Source organism: Pipistrellus hanaki, assembly GCF_964339955.1.
Source record: "Pipistrellus hanaki genome assembly, chromosome: 12".
Taxonomy (NCBI): domain Eukaryota; kingdom Metazoa; phylum Chordata; class Mammalia; order Chiroptera; family Vespertilionidae; genus Pipistrellus; species Pipistrellus hanaki.
This window is the reverse complement of record NC_140514.1, coordinates 359460-384928: the sequence shown is the minus strand read 5'-3', so window position 1 is coordinate 384928 and position 25469 is coordinate 359460. Positions and strand designations below refer to the sequence as shown.

General features: G+C 49.5%; 1 protein-coding gene across 13 annotated transcripts in view; it reads left to right on the top strand.

Annotated features, from left to right (window-relative positions):
- The window catches only part of MYT1L (myelin transcription factor 1 like), a 268531-nt gene that overhangs the window by 151661 nt on the left and 91401 nt on the right, over positions 1 to 25469 (top strand). For all 13 annotated transcript variants that reach the window (XR_014796441.1, XM_084900059.1, XM_084900067.1 and 10 more), the window contains exons 4-5: positions 11030 to 11175; positions 24827 to 24984. The gene's annotated coding sequence lies outside the window, so the exon portion shown is untranslated. The remainder of the gene's footprint in view (positions 1 to 11029; positions 11176 to 24826; positions 24985 to 25469) is intronic.

The window sequence follows — 25469 nt, the reverse complement described above, 5'->3', positions numbered from 1 at the left end:
TTTCCTAGTCCAGCCTGTCCCCCTCACAGTGTCCACCCCCTCTCCCTGCTCTGAGCTCGGCAGGACGTTGGGGTTTCCGGTTCTGGCTAAACCAGTGCTGTGAAGAGGGACTGCTCAGGAAAGGGCCAGGACAGCAAGGGTGGGGGGAATGCTGATTGGGTGGTGAGTTCACCAGCGTCAGGCTGTGTGTGGGTGAGGCCTGCCATCAGGAAGGTAAGGTGTCAGGTTGCTGCTGCTTGGCAGTCCCTCACACATGCCGGGTCCCAGCTGCAGCCATACTGCCTGGCAGGATCAGCCAACCAATTGCTCCTCAGAGCAGAGCTAAGTGAGGATTGGCGTCGGTAGCATCACAGCCTTGTGGGTTGAGAAAGGGCCGGCCATTGAGTGTGGAGACATTTCTTCACAGCAAAAGTATTCCAGCTGGCTTAGAGCGTGTGTGTGAAACTCACGACTCCTCCATTATCCACCAAAGCAATAATGGGTCATTCCAGCTGGGGTACCTTCCAGGACCCGAGTTCTCATGTTGGGGTCCCTGATGAGCAATCATTCTCTCCGAGAGGCTCGGTCAGACCACTCGGGCTGCATCCCCAGCAGGAGGAGGGCAGGGCTGGCTGTCAGGGTGCCAGCCACAGCCCCTCCTGACGCTCTTCTACTGGGCGGGCACCCTGGCAGCCAGCCTTTGTCCAGGAGAGAAGTCCCAGGGAGGAGGCTGCAGAGTGTGTGCTGCTCGGCACATCGGGAAGCACTGGTTTTACTCCTCACCGTGAAGTGGTCTTCACTCTCCATCCGGGAACCCCGGAAAGGTGGCCTTGTTTCATGAAAGATTTAAGAAGTGGAGCCCGTGTGTGCCTGCGCTCTGTGCACAGCCGTGTGATGAGATGGTGGCATTACTTCTGGAACTCTGCCCCTCACAGGGAGCTATTGACTGTGAGTGCCAGTGAGCATTTTCACATGCTGATCCTATTAATAGTAATGCTACACTGTTATATGCTACGTTTGGGGAACATTCTTTTTCTATGGGACATTATAAAATAGCCATTTCTGAAAGGAAGCAAACATTCTAATGGCAGCAGAGCCCTGGTTAGGATTTCTGATGGGGGTGTCTGCTTTACCCAGAAACGTGATGACTGATGTAGTATTTGTTCACAGCCCCACTATTTGCTGTTGTAAAACCTGAAAAATATGAGAATTTTTAAATGGCTCTTTAAAAGATTAGCAAATGAATTGCTTACCTCACAGATCACTATAATGTTAGACAACACGGGGCTCAGTCCAGCATGACAATTCCTCTGAAAGCTCAAGGATTGAATCAAGCCCACGGGCCTCAGTTTTCTCATTTGTAAAAGAATCCTGGGTATTTACTTAGCAATTAATGAAAGCTATGTTATGTATACATGCATGCATGTGAAAGGGCGGTGTTGATAGTATCACATCCTCACAACATGCCAATTAATAGATGCTGTCATCTGTTGACCATCAGCCAGTTTTACATTTGGGGAGATAAAAGGGTAAAGAGGTGGAGAAGCATCTCCAAGCCTCTGAAACTAGACTTTGGTTTCCTGAATCTTTTCCAGAGACCTCCACTCCTGACGCCATACAGAGCTCTGTAGGTGTTTATATGCAGCTCAGTGCTTGGGTGAATGAATGAGTGAATAAACAAACAGATGGCCAGCAGGGAGCCAGGGAACCATGTGCGTTAATTTAATTACAAACACGTAAGAGCTGCCTGGCCCTCAGGTACCACCACGTTGAGTTCGTCAGTAGTTACATCAGCACCGTCACCATCGAGGAAGCAGTTTGGTCGGGCCACCCACCGTGGGTCACACAGAGTTCTTGAGGGCAGCTGGCAGGGTGGGAGGTGAAGATGGAGAACCGCTCTCCACTCCTGAAGTGTCTCACGCCCATTGGTGACTTGTAGAATCTGGCACTGAAGGTGCCCCTGACAGGAGAGAGCCGCTTCATCCTCTCTCTGAGGGAAACCCGTATTTCCATGCCTTCATGGAGAGACTTATTTCAGTTCTCAGTATAAGCACACAGCTCACCCAGTGAGCGTGTATGACTCAGAGGTTTGGGTGTATCTGCAGAGCTGTGCTGTGCTCACCGTAAATCCAGTATTAGCACTGTCAACACCGCCCATTAGCAGGCACTGCCCCCGCCACAGATACCACTCACCTCCTTTCTGTCTCCTGGATTTGCCTGTCTCAGACATATCATGTAAACAGAATCAAACAATGTAAGGTTGTTTTTTTTGTGATTGACTTTTTTCATTTAACAGTAGTTTCCAAGGTTTATCCATAGACATCATCCCTTCTTATGGATGAGTAGTGTCCCATTATATGCACACACTACATTCACTTATGCATTCATCATTTGGTGGAAGTTTAAGTTTTTTCCATATTTGGGCTATTATGAAAAGTACTTCCATGAACATATAGGTAAAAATTTATGTGTGGATATGTTTTCACTTATGAATATTTTTGGTGGTGTTTTTAAGATACCATTGCCTAGCCCAAGGTCATGAAGTTTTTCTTATATGTTTACTTCCAGGCATTTTATAGTTTTAAGTTCCTATACTTAAATATGTAATCTATTTTGAGTCCATTTTTGTATGTGGTGTGATTTGAGAGCCCACTTCATTCTTTTGCATGTGGATATGCAGTTGTTCCAGCACCAGGAATGTGGTGGATTCTCATGTCTCTACCACTGAATTGCATGTCTGTCCTTGGCCAGCACCGCATTGCCTTCACTACTGCTTCTTTCTCTGTTTCTTCTTGTAATTGGCTTTGAAATTAGGGGATTTGATCTCTCCAGCTCTGTTTTTTTCTTTTCAGGATTATTTTGCTTATTCTGGATTCTTGCTTTCCATGTGAATCTCAAGAATCAACTAAATAATTCATTTAAAAAAACAGTTGGGCTTTTGACAGAGTCTGCACTGAATATGAAGATCCTTTGGGGCAGTATTACTCTATTAACAATATTAAATCTTAACATGAACATCTTTTATATCTTTAACAATATTTTATAGTTTTTAGTTTATATGTCTTGCATTTGCTTTGTTAAATTCTGTACCTTGTGTATATCAAATACAGAAGGCAATGTTTGGCCACTGAATTCTTGGCTATCTTTTTGTTTTAAGTTCTTGGAGTTTTTGTATATTCATGTTTGTTTTTATGCCTGGCTTCCTAGGTGTCACACCTGATCAGTATAAATTAGTAGGTGGCTCAGATTTTCCTAAATACATTGTGTGCATACCTTCTACCCTGTGCCGAGGGAGCTGTGTGAGAAGGTGTGCCGAACACTTCAGGCCTTTTACAGAACAGCCTCACCCTCAGTCTGCACTTGCTCAGGACCTCCAGGCCACCCAGGGATGAGTGGCTCTGTCTTTCCTGGACATGCACACAGTTTTGCACATGCCAGCAGCCTTTGGATACCCAGGAACTTTCTCCAGGGTTTCCTTTTAAACTCCTAGTCAGGTTTTTGTTTGCCCATCTGATATCACAGCCTTAGGCCTTGAGTGTTGCCAGCATTTGCTATTGTTTTGGTAATGCCATGAAGAGAGAAAAAAGGAACAATGCAAGAGGAAAAAAAACATGTGCATGGGTGCAAGGACAATGGAGTGTCAGGTGCCGCACTAGGGCTGCATCATGTATGTTATCCAAGCGGCAGAGGCCAGAGGTGGAGGCTAGAGAAGTGGCTCTATCACTTGTGGAGAAGCTTGGACAGTGAGCCAAGGAGCATCGATGGACGGATGAATGGGTGGCTAGATGATGGATGGATGGGTAGATGGGTGGATTGGATGGATGAATGGATTGGTTTTTGTAGTCAGTGGGAACCCAGAGAAGGAGTTAAAAATAGGAGAAATTTGATTCTAATGTCTTTATGGAGGGCAACTCAAAGATGGGTAACACGGAGGTGGGGGAGTACTCATGTCGATGGTGTGTGCTCATGGAGTTGAGAGAACATGAGGGCTGGGACTGAGGCAGGAGTGGGGCACGGAGACGATGGATGGTCTGGGGAAATACCGTTAGATCTGGAGAGTGAAGGGGAAGAAAGAGCGGCTGCTGTGTTGCCGGACTTGTCCTTCGTAGAACTGAGCCCAGGAGGAGCACCTGCAGCGGGAGGGCCGGGAGGTGACGATTCGCTCAGGGTGACCGTGGTGACATACGGCACATAGCCCCGTAGATGAGCTTGGACATTGGATTCACAGTGTGGAAGGCATTGAAGTGCTCAGGATCCACCGAGAACTGTCCACACGGAGGTGGCAGGCAGAGCCCGAGAAGGGCGGCCATTGTCCCAGGAGAAAGAGAAACGTTTAGAGGCCACGACCCTCAGAGAGCATCCCTCTGTATGAGGCGGAGGGAGAACCAGCCCGCAGGTCCTCACAGAAGTGAAGTCGCAAACTGTCTTGGGAGCCGGCCAGGGCAGGTTTCAAAGAGCGTGTCGTCTGGGAAATAGTGCTGATATTCCTGGGAAGCTGGGCCCAAACCTCTCTGAGGAAGCAATGCTCTGACCGGAACCTGAACGTTAAAGTCTGCCTCTGTGATTCTGTACCTCCCTCTTCCTGTCACAGCCCCCGTCCGCCCGGAGTCCCAGATTTATCTCAGAACCACGGTCAAACTGAACCCCCCTCGTACCCAGCGGCTGCACGTGCTCCATCTTTGACATGTGCGTTCTCACTGCCTGTGCCGGGAGGCTCTGTGACTAGCCTCCGCATAGCCTGCCTCCCTCCAGACCTGCCTCTCCCTGTCCATTACTCACGGTCCAGCCAGCGTGAAAGTCACCAGGCAAACTCTGTCATCTCAGATTGCACACCGGGAAACCATCCTTAGGGCAAAAGTTAAAACCCTGCCTCTCCCCCTTCTTCGGCTTATTCCAGTTTATCCCTTAGGCCTCAACACAGGTGTTACTTCTTATGGGAAGACTTTCCTCATCTCAGCAACTGAAATATTGTCCTTCAGTGTGAGCCCATAGTGCCTCCCCCATCGTACCAATATCTGTGGTATTGTGTGGTACTGACCCGTTTACAGCAGATCAGTTTATACTAGTATAAATGATTTGTCAGGCTTGCCCACTAGACAATAAAATTGTTGAGGTAGTTGAGGGTCAGCACCTTGCTCCAGTGTTTATCCTCAGGGCCTGGCCTGTAACAGCCCTGGAGACTTGATAGGTATTTACTTGAATTAATGAATCAGTGATGGTTAAGCATCATCTTGTTGTATTGTAAGTCAGCAAATGAGATACAAGATGCCTTAATGAGCCAATTAATTAGGAGTCATTTATTGCACATGGCCCAGAGGGAGGCGTCTCTTCCAAATCTCTGAGCACCACATACAGGAAGTCTCCTGTATTTATACTTTTCCAGCCTCTCATTTGATCTTCAAAATAACTCATTAGGAATGCAGACCAAGTATAATCATAGACATTTACTACACATGGGTGTTGCAACAGGCGTTAAATGACTTTTCCAAGGACATAGTAAATCATCATGTAGGTGAAACTAGTATGTCCAGTGCTCCTTTCACTCATGTTGCTTCTGCCTTTTTCTTAAAACCAATATTTGTATCATTAATTTCCTGCTTTCATGTTGATGAGTTATTATGGTTGGTGTGTGGCTGTCTGACTTTCAGATTTGAGACAGGTTAGAGGATTTTGCATTGTGTGGTATAGTTAGTACAACAGGCATGCATGTGTCCCACAAACAAATTCACAGAGTAAAGAAAATGGGTGCTCAACGATCCCAGAAAGATGCAGAAAAGTAAAATGTGCCCAGATTGAGCCAGATTAGAGCCTTCCCAGTGTCCTTGCATCATCCTTCAGGACTCACTCCCAGCAAGACTGGGAGCTCCCCTAGTGCTCCTAACATCCAGCACTCTGACCCAGCGGTGGGGGTCAGGACGTGGAAGGTTAGGCAGAAACGGGGTGGATGGGTGGGTTTACTACTAAGGCCCGTCCCTCTTGCTCAAATTATCTTTCCCTCTCTCTTTAAAGATGGTGGAGGTGAGCAGCAGCCTGGGTGGGTGTAGAGGTGGAGTTTCCATTCCAAGAGGGAGGTCTTTTCCTCCAAGTGATCAGCTAGCCCCGAGGTGCTAACAGTTAGCGACCGTTTCCTCCTCCCATTTCACACAGCCCAGACAGGCAGAAAGAGCACAGGCGTTTGTCTTCAACACAAAAACCACTCTCAGCCTCTGCACCACGCAGAGTAGACCAGAACCTCTCAGGTGTGATAGATTGGGCCAGCCCGGTAACATTTTAGGAACATCTTCATCCCACGTGAAAATAACTTTAGAAAAGAAGACAAGAATGTGAGCTTTTGGAGCTAACATCAAAGTCAAAAGTTGCTTTCTAAAAATCATCACCTGGGCTGTCCCCTTGGCTGAACTGTGGCCTGGCTGTGTGCAGCTCCAGGAGCCCTGGGGGTGCTCAGAGCCCTTAGAATATGGCGGAGCTTTCTCTGGTCGTTTCAGATGATTAATCCCACAGAACTGTGAAGACCTTACCTGCCCAGTGTCATACTTCTCCAGGTTATTTGTACAAACTGCATTTCGTTTGAGAGGCAAAGCACTTAGCACTCTGACTTGTATGGCAGCTCTACGGCATGGCTGTGACAGGGTCAGAGTCACTACCTAAAACTTGTCCCAGAAAAGAAATGTCCTCCAGTGGAGCCCACGTCAATGATAAACACCAACCTTAACCTAATTGCCCACCCTGTCTCCTCTCTTCTGACCGCCTCCCCAGCTGCAGGTCTCCATGGAACCTGCAGAGTGTGTGGGAGGGAAGGCCCAAGGAGCCAGGAGTAGCAGAGGCGCTGCTCTTTGAGTGGCAGCGTTTCAGGAAGTGGAGGTTTAGAGATGCATCCTGGCTGTGTGTGTGTGTGTGTGTGTGTGTGTGTGTGTGTGTGTGTAAAGCTGGGAGGGATGGGGGTTATGATAAGCAATTGATCCATGTGGGATCAATAACACATGTGTAAAAGTCTTCAGTACAAAAAAGAAACAACTGTGCAAACCATAAAGGAAAATTTGTGCTTCGATGGCCAACTGCATGGTTTAGGGCACAGCTTTCTGGGCTCTGGGATTGTGAGTCTGGAGGTTCTGCTCTTTCGCTGCTTTGAGCTGTCGGAGCTGAGGGAGGGTGGACAGCCTGTCGCAATGCAGAGCAGTCCTGTCCCTGGGCTGGAAGGCACACTGTGTCTGCTGGAAGCTCGCCTGATGCTATGGGTTGGCCAGCTTTGCATCTGTTTGCAAATTCATTTCAAAATTCCTCATCTATTCACATGTCTGTTCTTGGGATTTTCCTTTGAATGGGTAGTAACATCTGCTTGGTTTCCTCATTAGATAATGAGTTTTAAAAATCTTTAATGTGTGTTCATTTTATATTATATAAGAATCATGATTTTTGTCTTCTTTTGAAAGTTATCCTTTAACAAAATAGAGCATGGGAAAATTTGGGGTAGGTAATACCGTATATGAAAAATATTTTACCTCTTGACAATGAAGTCACAGGTGCAGTATGGTTGTTGCTTTGTTTACTTGGATCTTAAGTACTTATTTTAGATTCACTATTCCAAGCCACTGGTCAACTTTCCTTATTTTCAACCCAGTAGCTGATTGATGATTATTGCTATAAATCGTATTTTAAAATCTGGCATAGCAAGCTATTATAATTATCTTCTTTAAAAGAACACTTCGATATTCTTGCTAGCTTATTCTTCTAGACGAATTGCCCTGTGAGTTTGTCAGTCTATAATGTATTCATTTAGGATCTTGGTTTTGCATAAAAATCTATAAATATTTTCTTGGGAATTATTGTCATTTCTGCTGTATTTGGTCTTTTCAATAAGAAGCAATATATACATATCCAATTATTCTTCTCATTCTTTATTTCTCCCATTAGGGGTTTTAAGTTTAATTTGAATAATTAAATCATTTATGTCTTGAAGTAAACAAATATGCATTTAATGGTTTTAATTGTTTAAAAAAGAATTTTTGTTAACTGTTTATTTGAGTATTGTGGCTGTTATTATAATTTGATGAGGTTTTAGAAGAACATTCCTTTCTTAATTTTGATTCTATTGTATTCAACAGCCAAATATTTTCATCTAAATCATTTCATATTTTATAATGAAAGGTAATGGGGAGAGTAATTTAATTGGAAAAATTATTTTTCAACAAGCTTTTCTGCAATGTATTTATTTTACTAAAAAGGAAATACCTGTATCTCTCCCACGTGGGCTCTACTGGCCATTTTGCGTGCTCCCTCTCCTCTCAGCGGTTCATCTGGAGAGCCGTAGGTTCTCAGAAACGGAAACCAGTGACTAGCTTCACTTTGTGATTCCCGCGGCATTCGTTTGTGGCACTTGCTGAGGGTCAGAATTAATTTGGAACTTGAATCAGGTGAACTTGAAGGGCTGCCATTTTGTGGTGTGTGTGCAGGAGGGTGGGCTGGAGGATCTACTAGTATTTCAGCTGCCCCCACGTTACTCCTTCCCTGGCAGGGGGCGGGCAGTAATGGTGAGTAGAAGTATTCATTTTTTAAAAAACCAATCAACTTTACAAAAGTTAATTGCAAGAAATAAAAATTGTGAATGAAGAAAAAAATTGTTATTCAGGATTTCATGTATTATTGTGTTAAAAGAGATAAAAAAAAAACAACAACAAAAAACCACCCTAACAATATGTTCAAAGACACTGAACAAAGACACTGTTAGTCACCCCCCAGGAATGTGGCAGTAATTATCCTCTTGACAATGTGGTGGTTTTATAATAATAATATATTTAACCTTAAAATGCACAAAAGTATGTCATGTGCTCCAACAAAAAAAAAAATGAAGTTGAGTTTACACACAGTTGGTCCCAACTAAAAACCCATGGTCTAGCATTGGCAACTACTAGAACCATCATCATGCAGTAAATACACATTGGGAGCTTTGCCAACACATTGAAGGCTTCCCAGTGGGGAGCTGGAACTAGACCCGGTGATATTTGAGGAGCACCGTTTTCATAACAAGCCCTGTAGTGCTGTTTGACCCCTAAGCCGTGTGTATAGATGGCTTTGATGAGATGTGTATTACGTTTTTTAAAAATTGATACTTCCTGTTGTTCATCTTGAGGCTGATAATGGTGGCCTGGCAGCCCACGGGTGGTCTGGACTCTCAGGGTCCGGAATTCCTGGAGAAGTCTTCCCTGGAGTCTGGGGTGGTGGAGGGGGGAGTAGGGAGAATGCCTTGTGAGTGTTCTCCTGGAGCAGCCGCCTCCTCCCGCCTTCCTTCAGGTGACCTCCCTTTGCTGACTGACAGGTGCTCCCTCCCTGCTGACAGCATGTTCTGGCAGCAGTTGACCAATTTCCCGGGGGCCTTCAGGGCTGTTGCAGAGGGTCCATGTTGACAGAGTTGCTAAGAGCTGTTCAATGCCTGTATTGAAAGCTGGTGAAATAAATAAAATTTTGTTTCCATCAGAACCGCTTTGAGGGACTGCAGATGATTCTAGGTGGTGGGTAGTTTGGGTGATAGCTGAGGTCAGTGGGGGTGCTCAGAGCTGTCACTCAGCTCGGCTCTTGGGCCACAAGGCTCACATGCCCCGCCCCAAACAAATACAAATTAGCAAGGAGTACATTCACCTGGAAATTCTCTCTAGCAGCTCAGATTTCTTGTACTGCAGATTACCTATTTCTCTGATATTTAAAATATAAATTAAGCACTGGCCAGTGTGGCTCAATTGGTTGGCCATCATCTGATGCACCGAGAGGTTGATGGTTTGATTCCCTGTCAGGACACATGCCTGGGATGCAGGTTTGATCCCCAGTGGGAGGCTAACAGGAAGCAGCCAATGTCTCTCTCTCTCCCCCTCTCTCTTTAAAACTCAATAAAAAATATTTTATTACATATATATAAATTTAAATTAAAAAAATAAGTGGGTACAGGAGATAAATAGGGGGGAAGGGGGATAGCTGTAGTACTTTCAACTATAAAGATAAATTTTAAAACAATAATAGTGAAAATTATATCACATTTTTAATATAATGAGAATAAAGATAACCCAGTTATAATATACTAGAGGCCTGGTGCCTGAAATTCATGCACTTGGGGGGGTCTCTCAGCCAGGCCTGCGCCCTCTCACAGTCTGGGAGCCTTTGGGGAAGTGGGCTATGCTGGCAGTCAGACATCCTTAGCCCTCCCGCTGGGCTTGCCAGCTGTGAGCCCAGCTCAGGGCTTCTGGCTGAGCAGTGCTTCCCCCTGTGGGAGTGCATTGACCACGGGGGGGGGGGGGGGGGAGAGAGCAACTTCTGTGTTGAGCATCTGTCCCCTGGTGGTCAGTGTGTGTCATAGTGACTGGTCATTCTGCCATTCAGTCGATTTGCATATTAGCCTTTTATTACATAGGATATGGAGAAGTACTTACATGTATCAGCCTGGGAAATTATAGCTCATCATTTGGAAACAAATTTAGAGGAAAAGCAAAAGGTGGGAAAAAAAGAGGGAGTAAAAGAAGGAAGGGAAACACCAAATCTGTTTTTCTTTAGCCCCAATGCTTTATAGTTTTAAAAATAAAATTTTAAATTATCAAGGTATGTTTTAAGATAGCAACTAACATGCTCTAAAGTCTTTTGGATGGAAAGGGCTGCAGCTTACTTATTTCTTCATAGTAGAGAAACAAAAATAAAGACATGTACGGCAACCTGCTGGTGATACAAGCTGTGTGTATATGTGCAGACGCATACATAATGCTTCTGATTATCCTCTCAATATTTCATACTTCCTAGACTCCATCACAAAATAACTCCTACACCTATAAGAATATGTTTACAGTTTTGGGTAGTTTTTATATCACAATGACTAAGTTTTCTATAATGAATCATTTATCAGAAATGAATTGGTGTGTCTCTGCCGTCCCTCCCTGTGGCATCTGTGTGGGTCTGCTTATTCGGACGCCACTGTCTTCAAGTGCAAACCTCCCTGAGACTCACTGCCCCAATGTAGGAATTTTGTTTTATTATGAATGTCAACCTCATTTCTCTGCCCTTTATTTTTCTCTAGAGTGGCCCACATCTGGTGGAAGAGACAAAAATGTAGCTATTGGATCCAATCAAGTGTTTCTCTCTCACAAATTACCAACAACATCCCGTCAAGAAAGGTTCTGGTGGGCCCCCCATCTGTATGGCTGCCCAAGGAGACATGTAAAGGTAAGGACCCCATGTCCTGGGAGGGCTCAGTCACCTTTCACTGCCTCTGCAGAGTCTGGGTGAGATGAGGTCGGAGAACACAAAGGAGACCTGAACTCTGACCAGAGAGGTCAAAGGTGTCTTTGAAGGAAGGCGACCTCAGAACTGGCCCTTGGAATTTAGTTCATCAGATGGATAAACCTGGGAATGACTTACTAGTAGAAGAGAAATACAAACCCCAGAGATTAGAAGAAGCAAGGCACAGATGGTTTGGATTACGGGCACTTGGTACAATGGCCACTTGGCGAGTGCAGCTACATCTTTGGACAAAGAACTTACTGTCTAGTGACTTGAGTCTGGTCTGGTGTGGTGAGGTTGATGTGTCTGTGTGCTCCTGGGGCCCACAGGGGAGAGGATGTGGGGTGGTCTGTCTCAGCGCCCTTTCAGTTGGGTCCACAGGGAGTGGTTTACTCAGGGGTGGGTGCCTGCCTTCACTCCTCAGCCCACCTCATCTGTCTCCAGTGCCCAGCGCCATGCCTTCAACCATCAGTTCCTATCCAGCTGCCATTGTGCAGCTGTTCAGACTAGGGTCCCTAGACTGCTCTTCTTTGGTCCTGTCTTTAGGATGCAACTCAGAATCAGAAATGCTCAGGAGGGAGGGCATGTGGCACCAACGGCCATCACTCAGCACCAGCTGAAGGCAGCCCAGTCCCAGATCTTCACTTTCCAGGCTTCCTGCTGATTCCCACTGAGCCCCCGTGCCATGTCCTGTCCACAACAGCCTCCTCCTCAGCATCCTTGGTTAGGAAGCACGTATCAGCCTTTCTCTTGTTGGAGAGAGAGAAGTGCCATACAACAAGGTTTTGGGTTAGGGCTATTTTTTGTCCTGGTGCATCCCAATTAGCCACTATGGTTGCTGATCCATGAGCACTGGGGTGTCTGCAGCTGGCACCCCAGGGAACCCAGTTTCCTCAGACTGGAACCCAGCAAGAGCCACCTTTGCACCCACTTGAGTTAAAATCAGTATCTGCTTCCCAAAAAACTCCATGAACTGTGCTCTGAATGGTGACTGTTTTAAAGCAAAGCTGACCATGCAACCAGAAGGAGGAATCTGCTGGACTAGTACCAGCTTTATAAATCTGTGCTCCTAACCCTTTGCAGCAAATTCATTTAAAGCAGCTAACAAGTGCCATTTGGTTCGTCCTGGCACAGCCAGTTACCATTTGTATGCCTTTGTGCAAATCCCATCAAAGTCTTAATTTCCTTTTCCAAAAAGCAGCAATAAAAGGGCTTTATACAGATCAATGAGGTGGGTTACATGGAAAGAACGTAGACTAACTGATGATAATAGTAACCAAATATTAAGTATCCACTAGGTATCAAACTTGGTTAGAAAAGTACCACTCAGCATATACCATTTAGTCTTAAAAACTCCCATGAAATTGGTACTGTTCTTATCCATAATTTGTATTAGAGGACACTGGTGAGCAGAATATAAATAATGTGCCCAATGTCACATAGTTAGTAAATGACACAGGTAGGATTCTACCCGAGGTAGGCATTTTAACTGTCGAGCCAATGTCCTTAACTGCGGGGGCATGTCTCTGCCATGTCTCCAGGGCCCTGTGCAGACTGTACATATTGTTACTATTGTGTCTGCTCCATATGGGCTTATAGTACATACAATGTGTGTGTATAATGTATTTATATATTTTATATATAAATGCTGTAATATAAATACATTGTACATAAATACAAATATATGCACAAATAAAATACAAATACATGTACATGTAAATATGTTAATATCACATATATATCCTATCTAATAAAAGAGTAATATGCAAATTGACCACACCTCCCCTGCAACCATAAGCAATGCCCACCAGCCAATCAGGAGCGAGTGTACAAATTAACCCAACCATTATGGCTTCGGCCACAGAGAGAGCAGGAGGGAAGCTTGGATTTCCCCAGAGATAGAGGAAGCCAAGTTTTCTGCACACCCTGGCTGGCCCAGCCTCCACTACAGGCTACAAAGTTTCAATTATAGAAGATAAATAAAATTTTTAAAAATGATAAATAAAACAAAAATGGCAGCAGCCACAGAGCTAGAGAGAGCAGGAGGCTAGGGTTGCCCCTGGGGATGGAAGGAGCCAAGCTTTCTGCACACCCTGGCCTGGCTTGGCCTCTGCTTAAGGCTACAAAGTTTCAATTATAGAAGGTAAATAAATCCCAACAGAAATGGCTGCTACCGCAGAAGGCGTGGCTCCACTCCAGGCTACAAAGTTTCAATTGTAGAAAATAAATAAATCCCAGATACCAGGGCCTCTGCTTGGGTCGCTGGGGGGCATGACTGGCCTGCAAACCACCACAGGCCCCTCACCTAAGTCACCCTACCCTGATCCAGAACATCCTTCAGGGCAAACTAGCTGGCCCCCACCCATGCACCAGGCCTCTATCCTATCTAATAAAAGAGTAATATACAGATTGACCATCACTCCAACACACAAAATGGCTGCCCCTATGTGGTCAAAGATCCTGTCCCCATGTGGACACAAGATGGCCACCACAAAATGGCTAGCAGGGGAGGACAGTTGGGAGGAACCAGGTCTGCAAGGGAGGTCAGTTGCGGGAGATCGGGCCAGCAGGGGAGGGCAGCTGGGAGGGACCAGGACTGCAAGGGTGGGCAGTTGGGGATGATCAAGCCTGCAGCGGAGGGCAGTTGGGGGTGATCAAGCCTGCAGGGGAGGACAGTTAGGGATAACTAGGCCAGCAGAGGAGGGAAGTTGGGTTGACCTGGCCTGTAGGGGAGGGCAGTTGGGGGGACCAGGCCTGCAGGGGAGGGCAGTTAGGGGTGACCAGGCCTCCAGAGGAGGGTAGTTAGGGGCAAACAGTCTGGCAGGGGAGCAGTTAGGCATCATTCAGGCTGGCAGGGAACTCGAAGGGGTCTTCAAACTACGGCCCTCGGGCCACATGCAGCCCCCAGGGGAGTCTGATCCTGCCCGCCAGGTTTTTTGGGCAGTGAGCGCAGCCAAGGTGTTACAGTAGGGATTAGTAGTTCATATAGTCCGGCCCTCCAGCTCTCTGAGGGACCGTGATCTGGCCCCCACTTTAAAAAGTTTGAGGACCCCGAGGATGATCAGGCTTGCAGGCAGAAGCTGTTAGGGGCAATCAAGAAGGCAGGCAGGTGAGCAGTTGGGAGCCATCAGTCCTGGATTGTGAGAGGGATCCCAGATTTAAGAGGGTGCAGGCTGGGCTGAAGGACACCCTCCCCCCACAATGCACGAATTTCGTGCATTAGGCCTCTAGTATAAATATATAATTACTTGTGATGAGCAGAATTTATAAATATATAAATCTGTGGTTATATACGAAATATTATACAGTGTGTCAGAAGTCAGGAGGTCTGTGATCATGTTCTCTTGCTGATCCTGTGCCTCACAGGCAGGTGGGTGGTGCGCTGACCTCTGAATTGTTCAGCCTTGTGGCTCTGCGCTTGTCCCCGCTCTGCGGGAGCCTCCTCTCGCAAGGCCGCTGCTTCAGCACTTCCAGGAGGGACACTGCGGAGCTGCTGTGCAGTGATGGATGAGGGCAGCCGCCCATCGTTTCATGGGAGATTTGCATGTGTAGCTCTCATGAGTGCTGGGGAGCTTCTTGCATCAATCTTGTGTTCTTCTGTGGGAGAAGGGGAGAACACACCTGTTTCCTTTATGCGTTATCAGTGTTCTTGTTCAGAGTGGCATTCCTTCTGTCTGGGGCTGGGCTGGGTGTGTCTACGCGTGCCTTGCCCTGAAGCTGCCAATGTCCTTCACTTACAGGAAATGGGCGGCAAGTGGGGTTCTGAACTCACAGGTCTCAGCACCACCTCCTTGTGCCCTCATCCTTGCAAGTGCAGAGATCCAATTAGTGAGCCGATGCAGTCTCCATGTGTCAGTGTACCTGCTGTGAATGTCAGTCTGCTCAGCGGTAACAGGGCTATGTCCCAAAATAGAGGTGGAGGAGAGGATGGGAACACTGAGTCCTGGTTGTGAGCTGAATTATTTTTAAAGTGACTAGACACCGATCCTTTTAAAGCACCGTCTCTAAAGGAAGCTGGGGTTCAGCTTTGGGGGAGGAAGGCTAGACTGGCCCTCGAGCAGTGGGTCCATGTGTAATATCAGTGTGAGTGTCTGGAGGGGAGTCGGAGCCCCTTCCAAGAGGACATCTGAAATACCAAAGCAGGCTTGGCTTCAGCTGCAAGCGCGGTAGTGCCTGTCTGAGCCCGCAGACTGCTCTGGGGGTTCTCCTGCAAGCGTGCAGTGGCCGCATGTGGTGCCCCGGGCAGAGCTCTGAGTGCGTGTTGTTGGAGTCAGGTGATGGCTGTTAGGGTTGTTGGAGTCAGGTGATGGTTGTTAGGGTTGGTGGAGTCAGGTGATGGCTGTAGCCTAGGTGCAGAACTCATTCAGGTGTTGTGGGGAGTTTGGGAAGTCATGACCCTGCGCTGGGAGCAAAGATCTCCAAGGAGTGTGGGGCGGTCCTGGGTTTGGGCAGTACCAGGACTCTGAGCCTTGGATGAGCTGAGACTCAGGCTGGAGGGAAATGAGAGCGTGTGGAGGAGGAGCAGAGGATAGTGTCCCACATGCTCCACGTGAGAGCTGCCCAGGTGAAAAAAGCGCGGGGTGAAAACTTGATTTTCAGGAGGGAAAGTGCGGGGTGGGGTAGGGGCCTCAGAACTTGGCAGCTCTGGCCCTGAGTTCCAGAGGCTGCATTGAGGTGAGTTCAAGAACGATGAGTGAGAAATGTGTCAGACAGGGACAGATGCCGCTCAAGGGAGGCCGTGAAGCTGAGCTGGAAGCTGTGGGGTGCCTTGAGGGCCTGGGTCGATGATCAGAGCTCAGGGGAAGATGGGGGAGTGCTGGAAGCAGTCATGGAACCTTTTCTATTTCTGCCAGAGATGGTAATTGATAAGAAAATAATAGGCAATGTCATGGGATCCCCTTTGTAATTTAGCACTGATTGTCGGGAACATACTAGAACAAGGTCCCTACGAAAATAGATGTGATCAGTGTGACTTGGAGCACAGAAATCATTTAATTGCTTAATAAAATGTAATTTGTATCACTCGGGTTATTTTAATTTGTCTTCTCTTTAACTGTTCTTCAACGTTGACACAAAGATGCAATTCTATGGTCTTGCAAATAGAATCTGCAAATAAGATGGACGTGAGGGAAGGTTGAGGTGAGAGCGAGCGGGACGGAGCAGCTGCATGAAAGGATCCTCAGGAGGCCGAGTGCTTGTGCACCAGCTCCTGGTCAGGAAGAGCGTCTGCAGTCAGAGAGCCGGCCTGCTGGCAGGTCCGTGTGGCGGTGGAAGGAGGGAGATGGTTGTTATGCAAGATTTTGGCTAGACACAGCTGAACGTCTCCCTTGGAAACCATCTGGTAAGCTGCAAGCTGTAGAGCCTAGGAGCCCAGAGAATTCGCAGGAATCACACCAGGTACACATCACTGCACCCCTGGGTGGTCGGCAGCTGACCCGGCGGCCACGCTGCCTCAGGCTCCTGCTGCAAGGAGGGGCACCCAGCACTCTGCCCAGAGTGCGAGGATCTGTGACCCCGGGAGATTCCTCATGTTTGGTCCAGGAGATATTTGATAAAAGACAATGAGTGTCATCAGCAGCCTGGAGATTTGATGGGTACAGGGATGGAGGAGCAGTAGGAAGCCAATTCAAAAGGGGCTTCATTTGTCAGATGAGGTAGTGTAGCTTAGGCCGAGGTGTCGATTAAGAAAAACAATTCAATATGGATTTTGAGATAAAGTCATGAAGACTTGTTGACCTGGGAATTGAAAGGAAGGGAAGATGAATGGTGACGCTGAGTTTCTGAGATGAGCAACTGGATGTGTGGGTTCCATTGCCTGGGCCAGGAAGACCCCGGGGACAGAGACTCTGGGCAGAAGCTCGAGGACCATTCTGGACACATCACGTTCATTAGACGTGTTAATTCCCTTCAGTGTTGCTAGGACTTTTAAAGCAGCAGCAAGAGAACTTAACTGTTTAATCCCTCTATCTAATCCTGTTTTAAAATGAAATTCGGTCACGCATCTACAGTGAGGAAGCTACTTAGGCAAGAGCCAGACCAGGCCCAGGCTCTGTCCCAGCCCGTGCGCTCACTGCTGAGGCTCCACGAATGTCAGTGTATTGGTCCAAAGTCACTGTGCTCTGCATGCCCTCCCTACCACCCGTGACTGTCAGCACGATATCAGGGTGCATCAGCACAGGGCACAGCCCCCAACAGGCTGCTGAGGCTGCTCACATCACCTGGTCCTTCAGAATGTTCTGAACTGAGACAGACAGCTGAGACAGCGAGTCATCTTCAGGGGCTTACCTCAGAGCCCCTGCTGCAGGTCATCTCTGCAAGAACACGGTGACTCAAACCAATGTTTATAGCAGGATGAATCCTAGAATTTAAAAAAATGCTCATTCCTCATGTCACCTTCAAATATTGAGCTATTTTCTCTTGATGTGCAAGGTTCTTCAGTCAGTAGCTCCACAAACAGATAGATCTGGAGCCCGGAGTCTGATGGGAACTGGACTCCTGGCCAGGATTGGGCCCACTGAGTCAGGACCAGGACCGCCTCCTAGTGCCTCCTCCCATGAGGTGTCATGTGACCTCTGGCTGAGTCCTTGCCTTCTCCCATGGGACTCTGTCCTGAGTGTGTCTCCCAGGGTCCTGCTTCAAGCACATTGCCATTGCTTCAGCCCATTGTCCCGACTGCTGTGACGTCACAGACACAGCTAGCCCCGAGGTCCCAGATGCCCTGGAGCTAATGATGGCAACAGGCCAGTCTCCAGACTCGTGGAGAGTTAACATTAATCCATAAAGCTAAAGGGCTGTTCTGTGGGGGTTATAGACATACTATTTATTGGAGCTGGTCCGGAAAAGTACAATTTTGGCAGCAAACAGCAGGGAGAAGCTGACCTCCAGTGAGGGTGAGAAGCTGTTTGTCACTAAGACATGGAGACTCGGTGAGTGGAGGGAACTCCACTGGTCAGGACCCCTCAGATGGGCTGCACCAGCCTGTCTCCACCTCTCCCACCCCCTGCCTTCTGCTCCCTCATCATGGGCCTCCCTGAGCCCCTCCCCCTCTCTTCCGTCTATGAGAGGCAGAGCCCTGGTCAGGAGGGAAGCACACCTGGTCCAGCTCTCATGCAGGGGAGCCCAGCCAGGGCTCAGTCAATCCACAGAGGCCATGTGCAGTGGGGACAGTGGGACCTGCCGCCTTACAATGGCGAAGCTGGAAATTGGACCTTAGACACCTGACAGGCCCAGAGAGTGTTGGCAGAGGCAGGGGAGTGATCCTCAAGGAGATGGTCTTGGTGTGGGCTCTGCCACTTTAAGGCAGCGAGCAGCTGGTTTTCTGTTTCTCGCTGCAGCTCTACCATCTTTATCTAATCAGGTGTGTCATTGATTGGTTTAGATTTTTGTTTTGCTTCATGTATCTTGTTCTGAATATTGGGTTTGAATATAATTGCCATAGGTCACACTGCTTTCTTAAAAAATTCATCCAGCATGCAGGTTTGAGAGCAGGGGGTGACCTGAATGTTCTATGCAAATGTATGTAAATATATGCTAATGTAGGTAGGTGAGTGTGGCATCTGTCACACCTCCCAGGTTAGTTCACTGGGGCCTGAGCACTGCCACACTCTCGGGACCACAGGAGGCATGTCTGTCTCCCCAGACTGTGGGGTCGCTGAGAACACCCATCTGGTGGGCTTCTGAGGGAGCTGTGCCTTTTAGAGAGAGCTGTCTGGACTTTGCTTACAGTGGCTGCTTTTATGTTGGCTTCAACTCAGTAAGGACCACGGGCCTTTCCTGGTGAGGCACCGTGCCAGGTAATGAAGCTCAGGCCTCTGGTCCAGGACCTGGTGCTGGCTGCACTGATGACCATGCAGGCGGGAGGGAGGAGCCCACCCCCCAGGATGCAGAGCCCTGTGGAGCCAGGGTTTCCAGAAGTGCAGTGGCCGAATGAGTGAAGATCAAAATGCCAGGGTCCCCACCCCTCACCCGCTCCATCCAGAGTGTCTGAGCTCTTCTCCATCTTATACATTGGGCTTCTGTATAAGGTTTACAAATAAACAACAACAAAAAAACCTATAGTGAAAAAACATCAGAGTGCACTGGATGGCTTAGATTCTACTGGAGATGTAAACAGAGATCTGGCCACATCTGATGGGATAGCGGGTGCTGAGATGGGATGCCCAGATGCCATGGGACCAGGAGGAAGGTGTGAGGAGGCTGAGTCACGGCAGAGCTGAGACAGAAAGTCTGTGAGCCCGGCACCTGCTGCCCACGGGAGAGGGAAGAGCAGGCCAGGGTGACTTTCTGCTGGAGGAAAGGTGACGGGGTGTCGGTGGCCCTGATGGAAGTGGGGGTCAGAGTTGGCTGGTGGCAGGGAGGGAAGCAACCAGGAGGCATCCCTAGGTGTCTGGGCAGGGAAATGAGGTAGATGCCAGAAACTGGGAAAAGATTTGGTGAAAAAACAAGCTTGGAGGCGAAGCTGTATGGGCTGTTTAGTTGGAGGTGAAAGTTAAATTCAAGCAGTGAACAGAATTTCCAAGAATGAAAGCGGAGACTCTGGAACAGAATTCTGGGAGCATCTAAATTTGGGGGTAGGAAGAACAACTTGAAAATGAGGAGGAACTGCACCCCCACAGCAGGAGGGGCTCAGGAGCAGTATGAGAAGGGACGGGTCAGGGGCCGAGCGAGAAAGTGCGCCTGAGTGTGGGACTTGGGCACCTCTGGGGAAAGTAATTGCAGTAGGAGCAGTGGCAGAAGTCAGGTACAGTGTGCTAGTTTGTTTATTATAGTCAAGATAAAAAATTCAGAATTACCATATTTTCCGTCATATAAGACGACTTTTGAAACGAAAAAAAGTCAACTGGGCTTTTTCAGTGGTCTGAATTCAGGTCTCAGCAGAGGAAACAGAGAAAAGAGGACGGATAGAAAGCACCTCACTTGGAAATCTAGGATGGCACTATACCACCGCCCTAGCAGGCTTTTTACTAGAACACAGTGTAGCTTCGGGTACAGAACATGTATAATTTGCATGCATAAAAAGCCCACTTGGATTGGCCAGAATCAGAGAGGCGGTCTATTAAAAAAAGAACTGGTGTTGCCTCGGAAGTGGGGGGTAGTCTTATACAGCGAATATAGGCCTAAACCTATGTTTTAACTGTAAAATTAGGGGTCGTCTTATACGCCAGAAAATACGGTACTAAAACTGGCATTTGTTGAGAGGGAGTATTTTGAAGCAATGTAAAGTGCCTTCTCAGAGGAGTCCACACTTTCCAGGGGTAAGGAAAGCAAGCCAGGCAGGAAAATTTTGCCCCTAAATTCTGTTTTAATTGAGGGACTTCAAAATTAGCCAGTTTCAAAGGGACTTTAGGCAGTGCCTCATGTTAGCCTTTCACTGCCTGAGGCCTCCCTGAAGGAAGGGCTCCCCTGGAAGGAGTGCCCTCGCTCCAGGCTGATTGACAGGCTCAGGCACGGCTGTGTCAGAGCCGACTGCCCAGGACCGGGCCTCCGAGAGCGGGTGCGGCCTTTCAGGTTCCTCCTGTCACCTTGTCCTCCGGCTGTGTGCAAAGTGAGCACCGCAGGGCCGAGGGCATGGAGCAGCCGAGCCCCCCCCCCCACCACCACCACCAACCCCAACACCCCACCCCCCCGTGGGAGAGGCTCACCCCGTCAGAACTGCTGCGGACAGGAGGGTCCACACAGATTGTGGGGGAGTCAGCACAGACAGGTCTCCCAGAATGGACCGTGCACAAGCCAGGTCTAAGCAGCCCTTGGTGGCCTGCCCTACCCACAGCAAGAGGGCCACCCTCAGCCCCCTCAGATCAGGCTGTGCAGGGAGGCAGGCGGCTCCTGTCCCAGGCTTGGAGCCTCCACAGATGCCCAGCCCAGCCATGGGAGTCGTCCCCCTCCTGCCTCAGCCCCGGAGCCCTGTGCTCGCCTGCAGGGTCCCTCCCTGCTCCCAGCCAGCTGAGCTGCATCTCTCCCTCCCACAGGTTAAAACTGCCCACTCACTTCCTGTTTTCATTCTAACCTATGACTTGGCTTAGCTCCATTCCTGTGTTCTCCATCCTTCTTTCTGACACTCGAGGACTCCTTACAGCGGTCAAACACAGGACTCCTGGCGGATGCGTCTTGTTTCAGATCCAGCTCTAGCCATCCTACTTCTCCTCAGGTCAGGGGAGGCTCCGCCTGGGACCCAAGAGAACGTGGGAAGATTTCCTACTCCTCTGACGCCCCGTTTTCCAGAGCCAGCTGGAGCGTCTACCAGTGCCATCTGAACGAAAAGGACAATTGCAGATGTGCCTAAGACGCCCCTCAGCCTGCAAGGCTGGCCGAAGACAGAGGGCCAGGCCTCAAGCTAGGCTGTGGCTGTGACCCTTGACCTTCCCCTCCATCCAAATGAAAACCTCCAGTGGAGGGTGTTGTCAGTGGCTTTGAAGTAAGAGCCAAGAATGAAGTGAAGAGGGTCACAGGTGGTGCCAAGACGCTCCTTCCCAGGAGCCCCAGTAGAGACCCTCACCCACAGACTGGTGTAGGCGGCGCCTCCAGGGGTGAGGAGACCCAGAGATGGTGCACTTGCTCAGGCTGCGGACAGAGGAGGGTCACTGTCTCCCAGCCTGGAGGGTGGCATCCCTGTCAGAGCCCAGGGTTCCCTGGCTGGTTCCTCCTGAGCGGAGGGAGCGTCTGCTCTGATGCTCAGGCCTCTGGTGTCCCGTGTCGGTGGCGGCCGGAGCCTGTAGAAGCATCGCGCTCTTCCTGCCCTGGTCACGGCGTGCTCGCCCTGCCTGTGTGTCTGTCCAAACCCCCTTTAGAAAGCCCCCCTAGTCTGTGTGACCATGTCATAACCTATCTCAGCGGCAGTGACCTGGTTTCAGTCACATTCAGGGTCCTTCAACATATGAGACAGCAGGGCTACGTCAGGAGGTTTGGGAAGCGCGGCGTTTCAGGCATGTGGCGGCACTGCTGTCCCAGGCAGGGGCTCCTCCGCGGTGGTCACGGAGCTGGTGGCTCCCAGTGTGGGGCGCCCTGCCCGTGAAGGACATGGTCCCTTCTCAGCGGTGGTGGTATTTGAGACAAACGTCCCTGTCACCGTTGGTCACACACGGGTGGAAGATCCATCTTCTATCGCACTTGACCAATTTGACCATGTCAGCTTGCAGGCTGAAAAATGATCCTTTTGGAGGATAAATAAGGACGGACTGACCTTACGTATCAAGATCGTACAGCATGCTGACCCCAGAGAGACGGACGCGAGGAAATGTCAGCACTGGTCCTGCCACCTGTTACCTGGTTGGATTTGTGTGTGTTTTACTTAAGAGCTGTTTAAAATGAGTAGTATGGGATTCTGAATCTGACAAATAAAAGCTGTCTGGTGAAATAAAGGGCACGGAAACGTACACGAGAAGCTGTCCCCACGCTGAGCTGAAGCTGGCGGCGGCGGGCTCCAGTGGCAGGTGCTCTTCCCGGTGGGGGGAGAAGAGCCCCAGCTCATCCCCGCCAGACCCTCCTGGTTCCCGGTGGAACACCAAGCCCAGGCTTGGGCAGCCAGCTGAACAGGAATTGTATCGCTTTCACCAGACTTGGACTTGAAACCCTCTGAGACCCCTCGCCACACTCACATGGCACCGAAACCCGTTCTGTGCACCGGCAGCCTGTGATGGCGTGCCTGCTTTTGTCCTTTACTTAAACTTCCTCTCCCTGGCCACGCCCATGCGCATTCTCAGTCTGCGTCTCCCTCGGCCATCTGTCTGGTCCTCCGGCCAGAATCCAGGCAGCCCCTCAGAAAAGGCGTGTCCCTGATCCGAAGCAGCCCCTGTGCCACTGGAGCCCCGCTGGCCAGGTCCATGCAGGCGCTCCCGCCTTTGTACCTCTTCACGGGACCACTGGTCCCAGAGCTGGTCCAGTCCCAACAGGGCTCCCCTGGCCCTTGAATGTGGAGCCTAGTCCGAGGGAGGCGGTCACGCCGAGGAGAGCCTTTGTGATGAGCCGTGCCTGTCCCTCTCGAGGCCAGGCTTCTCAGGGGGTGGCACAGGAGAGCAGACGGAGCACACCTGCACGCATCCGAGTCCCACCTCGGGCAGCAGGACTTGTCTCCAGAGGTGAAGGCCAGAGGTGGGCCGAGTAAATATCCAGATTAAATATCAACCTGTGTCCAAAAGGCAGCCGGCACGGTCAGTCCCCCACAGAAGAAGAAAGAGAAATGGTGGCAAAGGCGGTCAGACTTGGGGACCGTCCAACATGCACCTGCCACCAAACAGAGACGCCAGCTCATGCTGAGGGACAGCTCGCCCAGGTCTGCTCAGATTTAAAGGTGAGAAATCTGAGTGCCTGTGCTGGAGGACATGCCGGCAGGAATGTCCACAAGGCAGTTTGTTTAGGAGAAAACAGGAAGCAACCCCAATGTCTATCCAGATGTGTGATAGTCTTGTTAGTTACGCAGCCTGGTATGGAGTGACAGCCCCAGGGATGCTCCGTTCCTGCGGGCCAGCAGCAGCAGCAAGGCCTGGCTCCCAGGAGCAGGGAGGCTGCTGCACTCTGAGGAAGAGGGTCCTGGTGCTGTTTCTCACGTCCCTCCACTGTCCCGGTGCCTGTTGTCCGAATGAGAGGTTACGAGGGGAATTGATGCTTGTCTTAGTGTGTGCTGCTGGTTGTGTGCAGCGTCACGTGTGTTCCTCCATGTGTCATCTCTGAGCATCGCACACTCGGGTGCACTGACCTGCGCTCCTGACATGGCTGTGGGTTAGAGCCATGGGAGAGGTTTCATCCCTGAGTCACAGGAGCAGGCACACGGAGGGAATGAGCCCATGGAAGGTGTCAGGAGGAAGGACTCCGTGTCCCACCCCAGGCCATCCAGGACCACGGGACTCCAATCCTGGCCTTGGTCTCCTTCCTGGGGGAGTTTCGGGGACTTGAACATTGGGAGGAGTCCTAGATTTGCCAACAAGAGAGTGAGATTTCCATCACGGTGCTCCCCCTGACTACCTGGGGAGCTTTGAGCAAATCTTTCAGCCTCTCTTAGTGTCAGTTTCTGCATCCATAAAATTAGAAAGTTTTGTTGATGGATTAATGACAGAGGATAAGAAAAGAATGTTCTTAAACTTTAACTTTTAGCTTTACCAACTACATGAGACCAGCCCCTGTGGTCTTCAGACAGATCACAGACTACATAGGATGACATGCGTGTTCTAGGCAGGATCTGTGCTGCCATGCTGTGTTTAGGCTGCTGCCATCCCAGATCTAGGAAGAACAGCCATGGAAGGATGCCTGGAGGGCCACTGGGCCCCAGAACCAGAAGTTCTAGAATGTTCTCAGGTAGAGCAGAACCTCTCTCAGTTTGACTTAGCTGTCAGGAGCAAGCCTTCCCAGACAGGACTGGTCCCAGACAGGACAACTGAGCAAGGCCCAGGGAGATGCTTTCTCAGAGCCGAGAGAGTAGCTCCAAGTGCAGGAGAAGAATTCTGCAGGGGAACCTCTGTCCATAGGTAGGAAAGAAGACATTTGACCCCGGAGGAAGCTGAGTTTCCCTGCTGACCATTGCAAAGAGCATGCTCTATTCACACTGCTTCTTAGTGTGCTGGTGCAATCATTGGTGCTGTGCATTGTTGTTCATGTTTTGCAGATGGAGAAATCAAGGCACAGAGAAATCAAGTGACTTCGCCATAGTCCCAAGCTGGCGAGGACCAGGATAAGAGCTTAGAGAGAACGCTGACCCTGGGCCCGTGTCCTGCCCACAGAGGCACGCTGCCTCCATTCCTAGGAGAGAAGACTTCCTGCAAGGTAAAGCAGGTCCCTTCACCGGGTGTGCAGCCCCACCTGGAGGCACAGCTGTCTGCACAGCGAGCCTGTGTGCCCTGTGCATAAGAGGGGCTACGGTGCTCACAGGTCCTGACACAGGTCCACATCTGGTCTGGACCGCCTCTGTCAGGCTGCTTCCTTACAACCACAGCTGCCGCCCCTGACCTCTGCACCCTCCCCTTCCCGCTGTCTTCCCTCTCATCTCAGTGCCGCTGCCTCTCCTCTTGGCTGGGCCTTCCCCCGTGGTCCTCCCCTGCCCTTCTCTTTCATTCTGCCACCTCTCCCTGTGACGGGCATCCACCTGTCCTGCATCTAAAAGGAAGAGAGAGCAGCTTGCTTTCTTTCCCCCTCAAGCTCTTACCTGTCTCTGCCCCTTTGGGGCCAGTCCTGGGCAGCAATTTCCTCGTGGCCTGTCCACTGCAGTCTGTGGAGGTGTGTCTCATCCTGCCTTTCTCCGGAAACTTCTC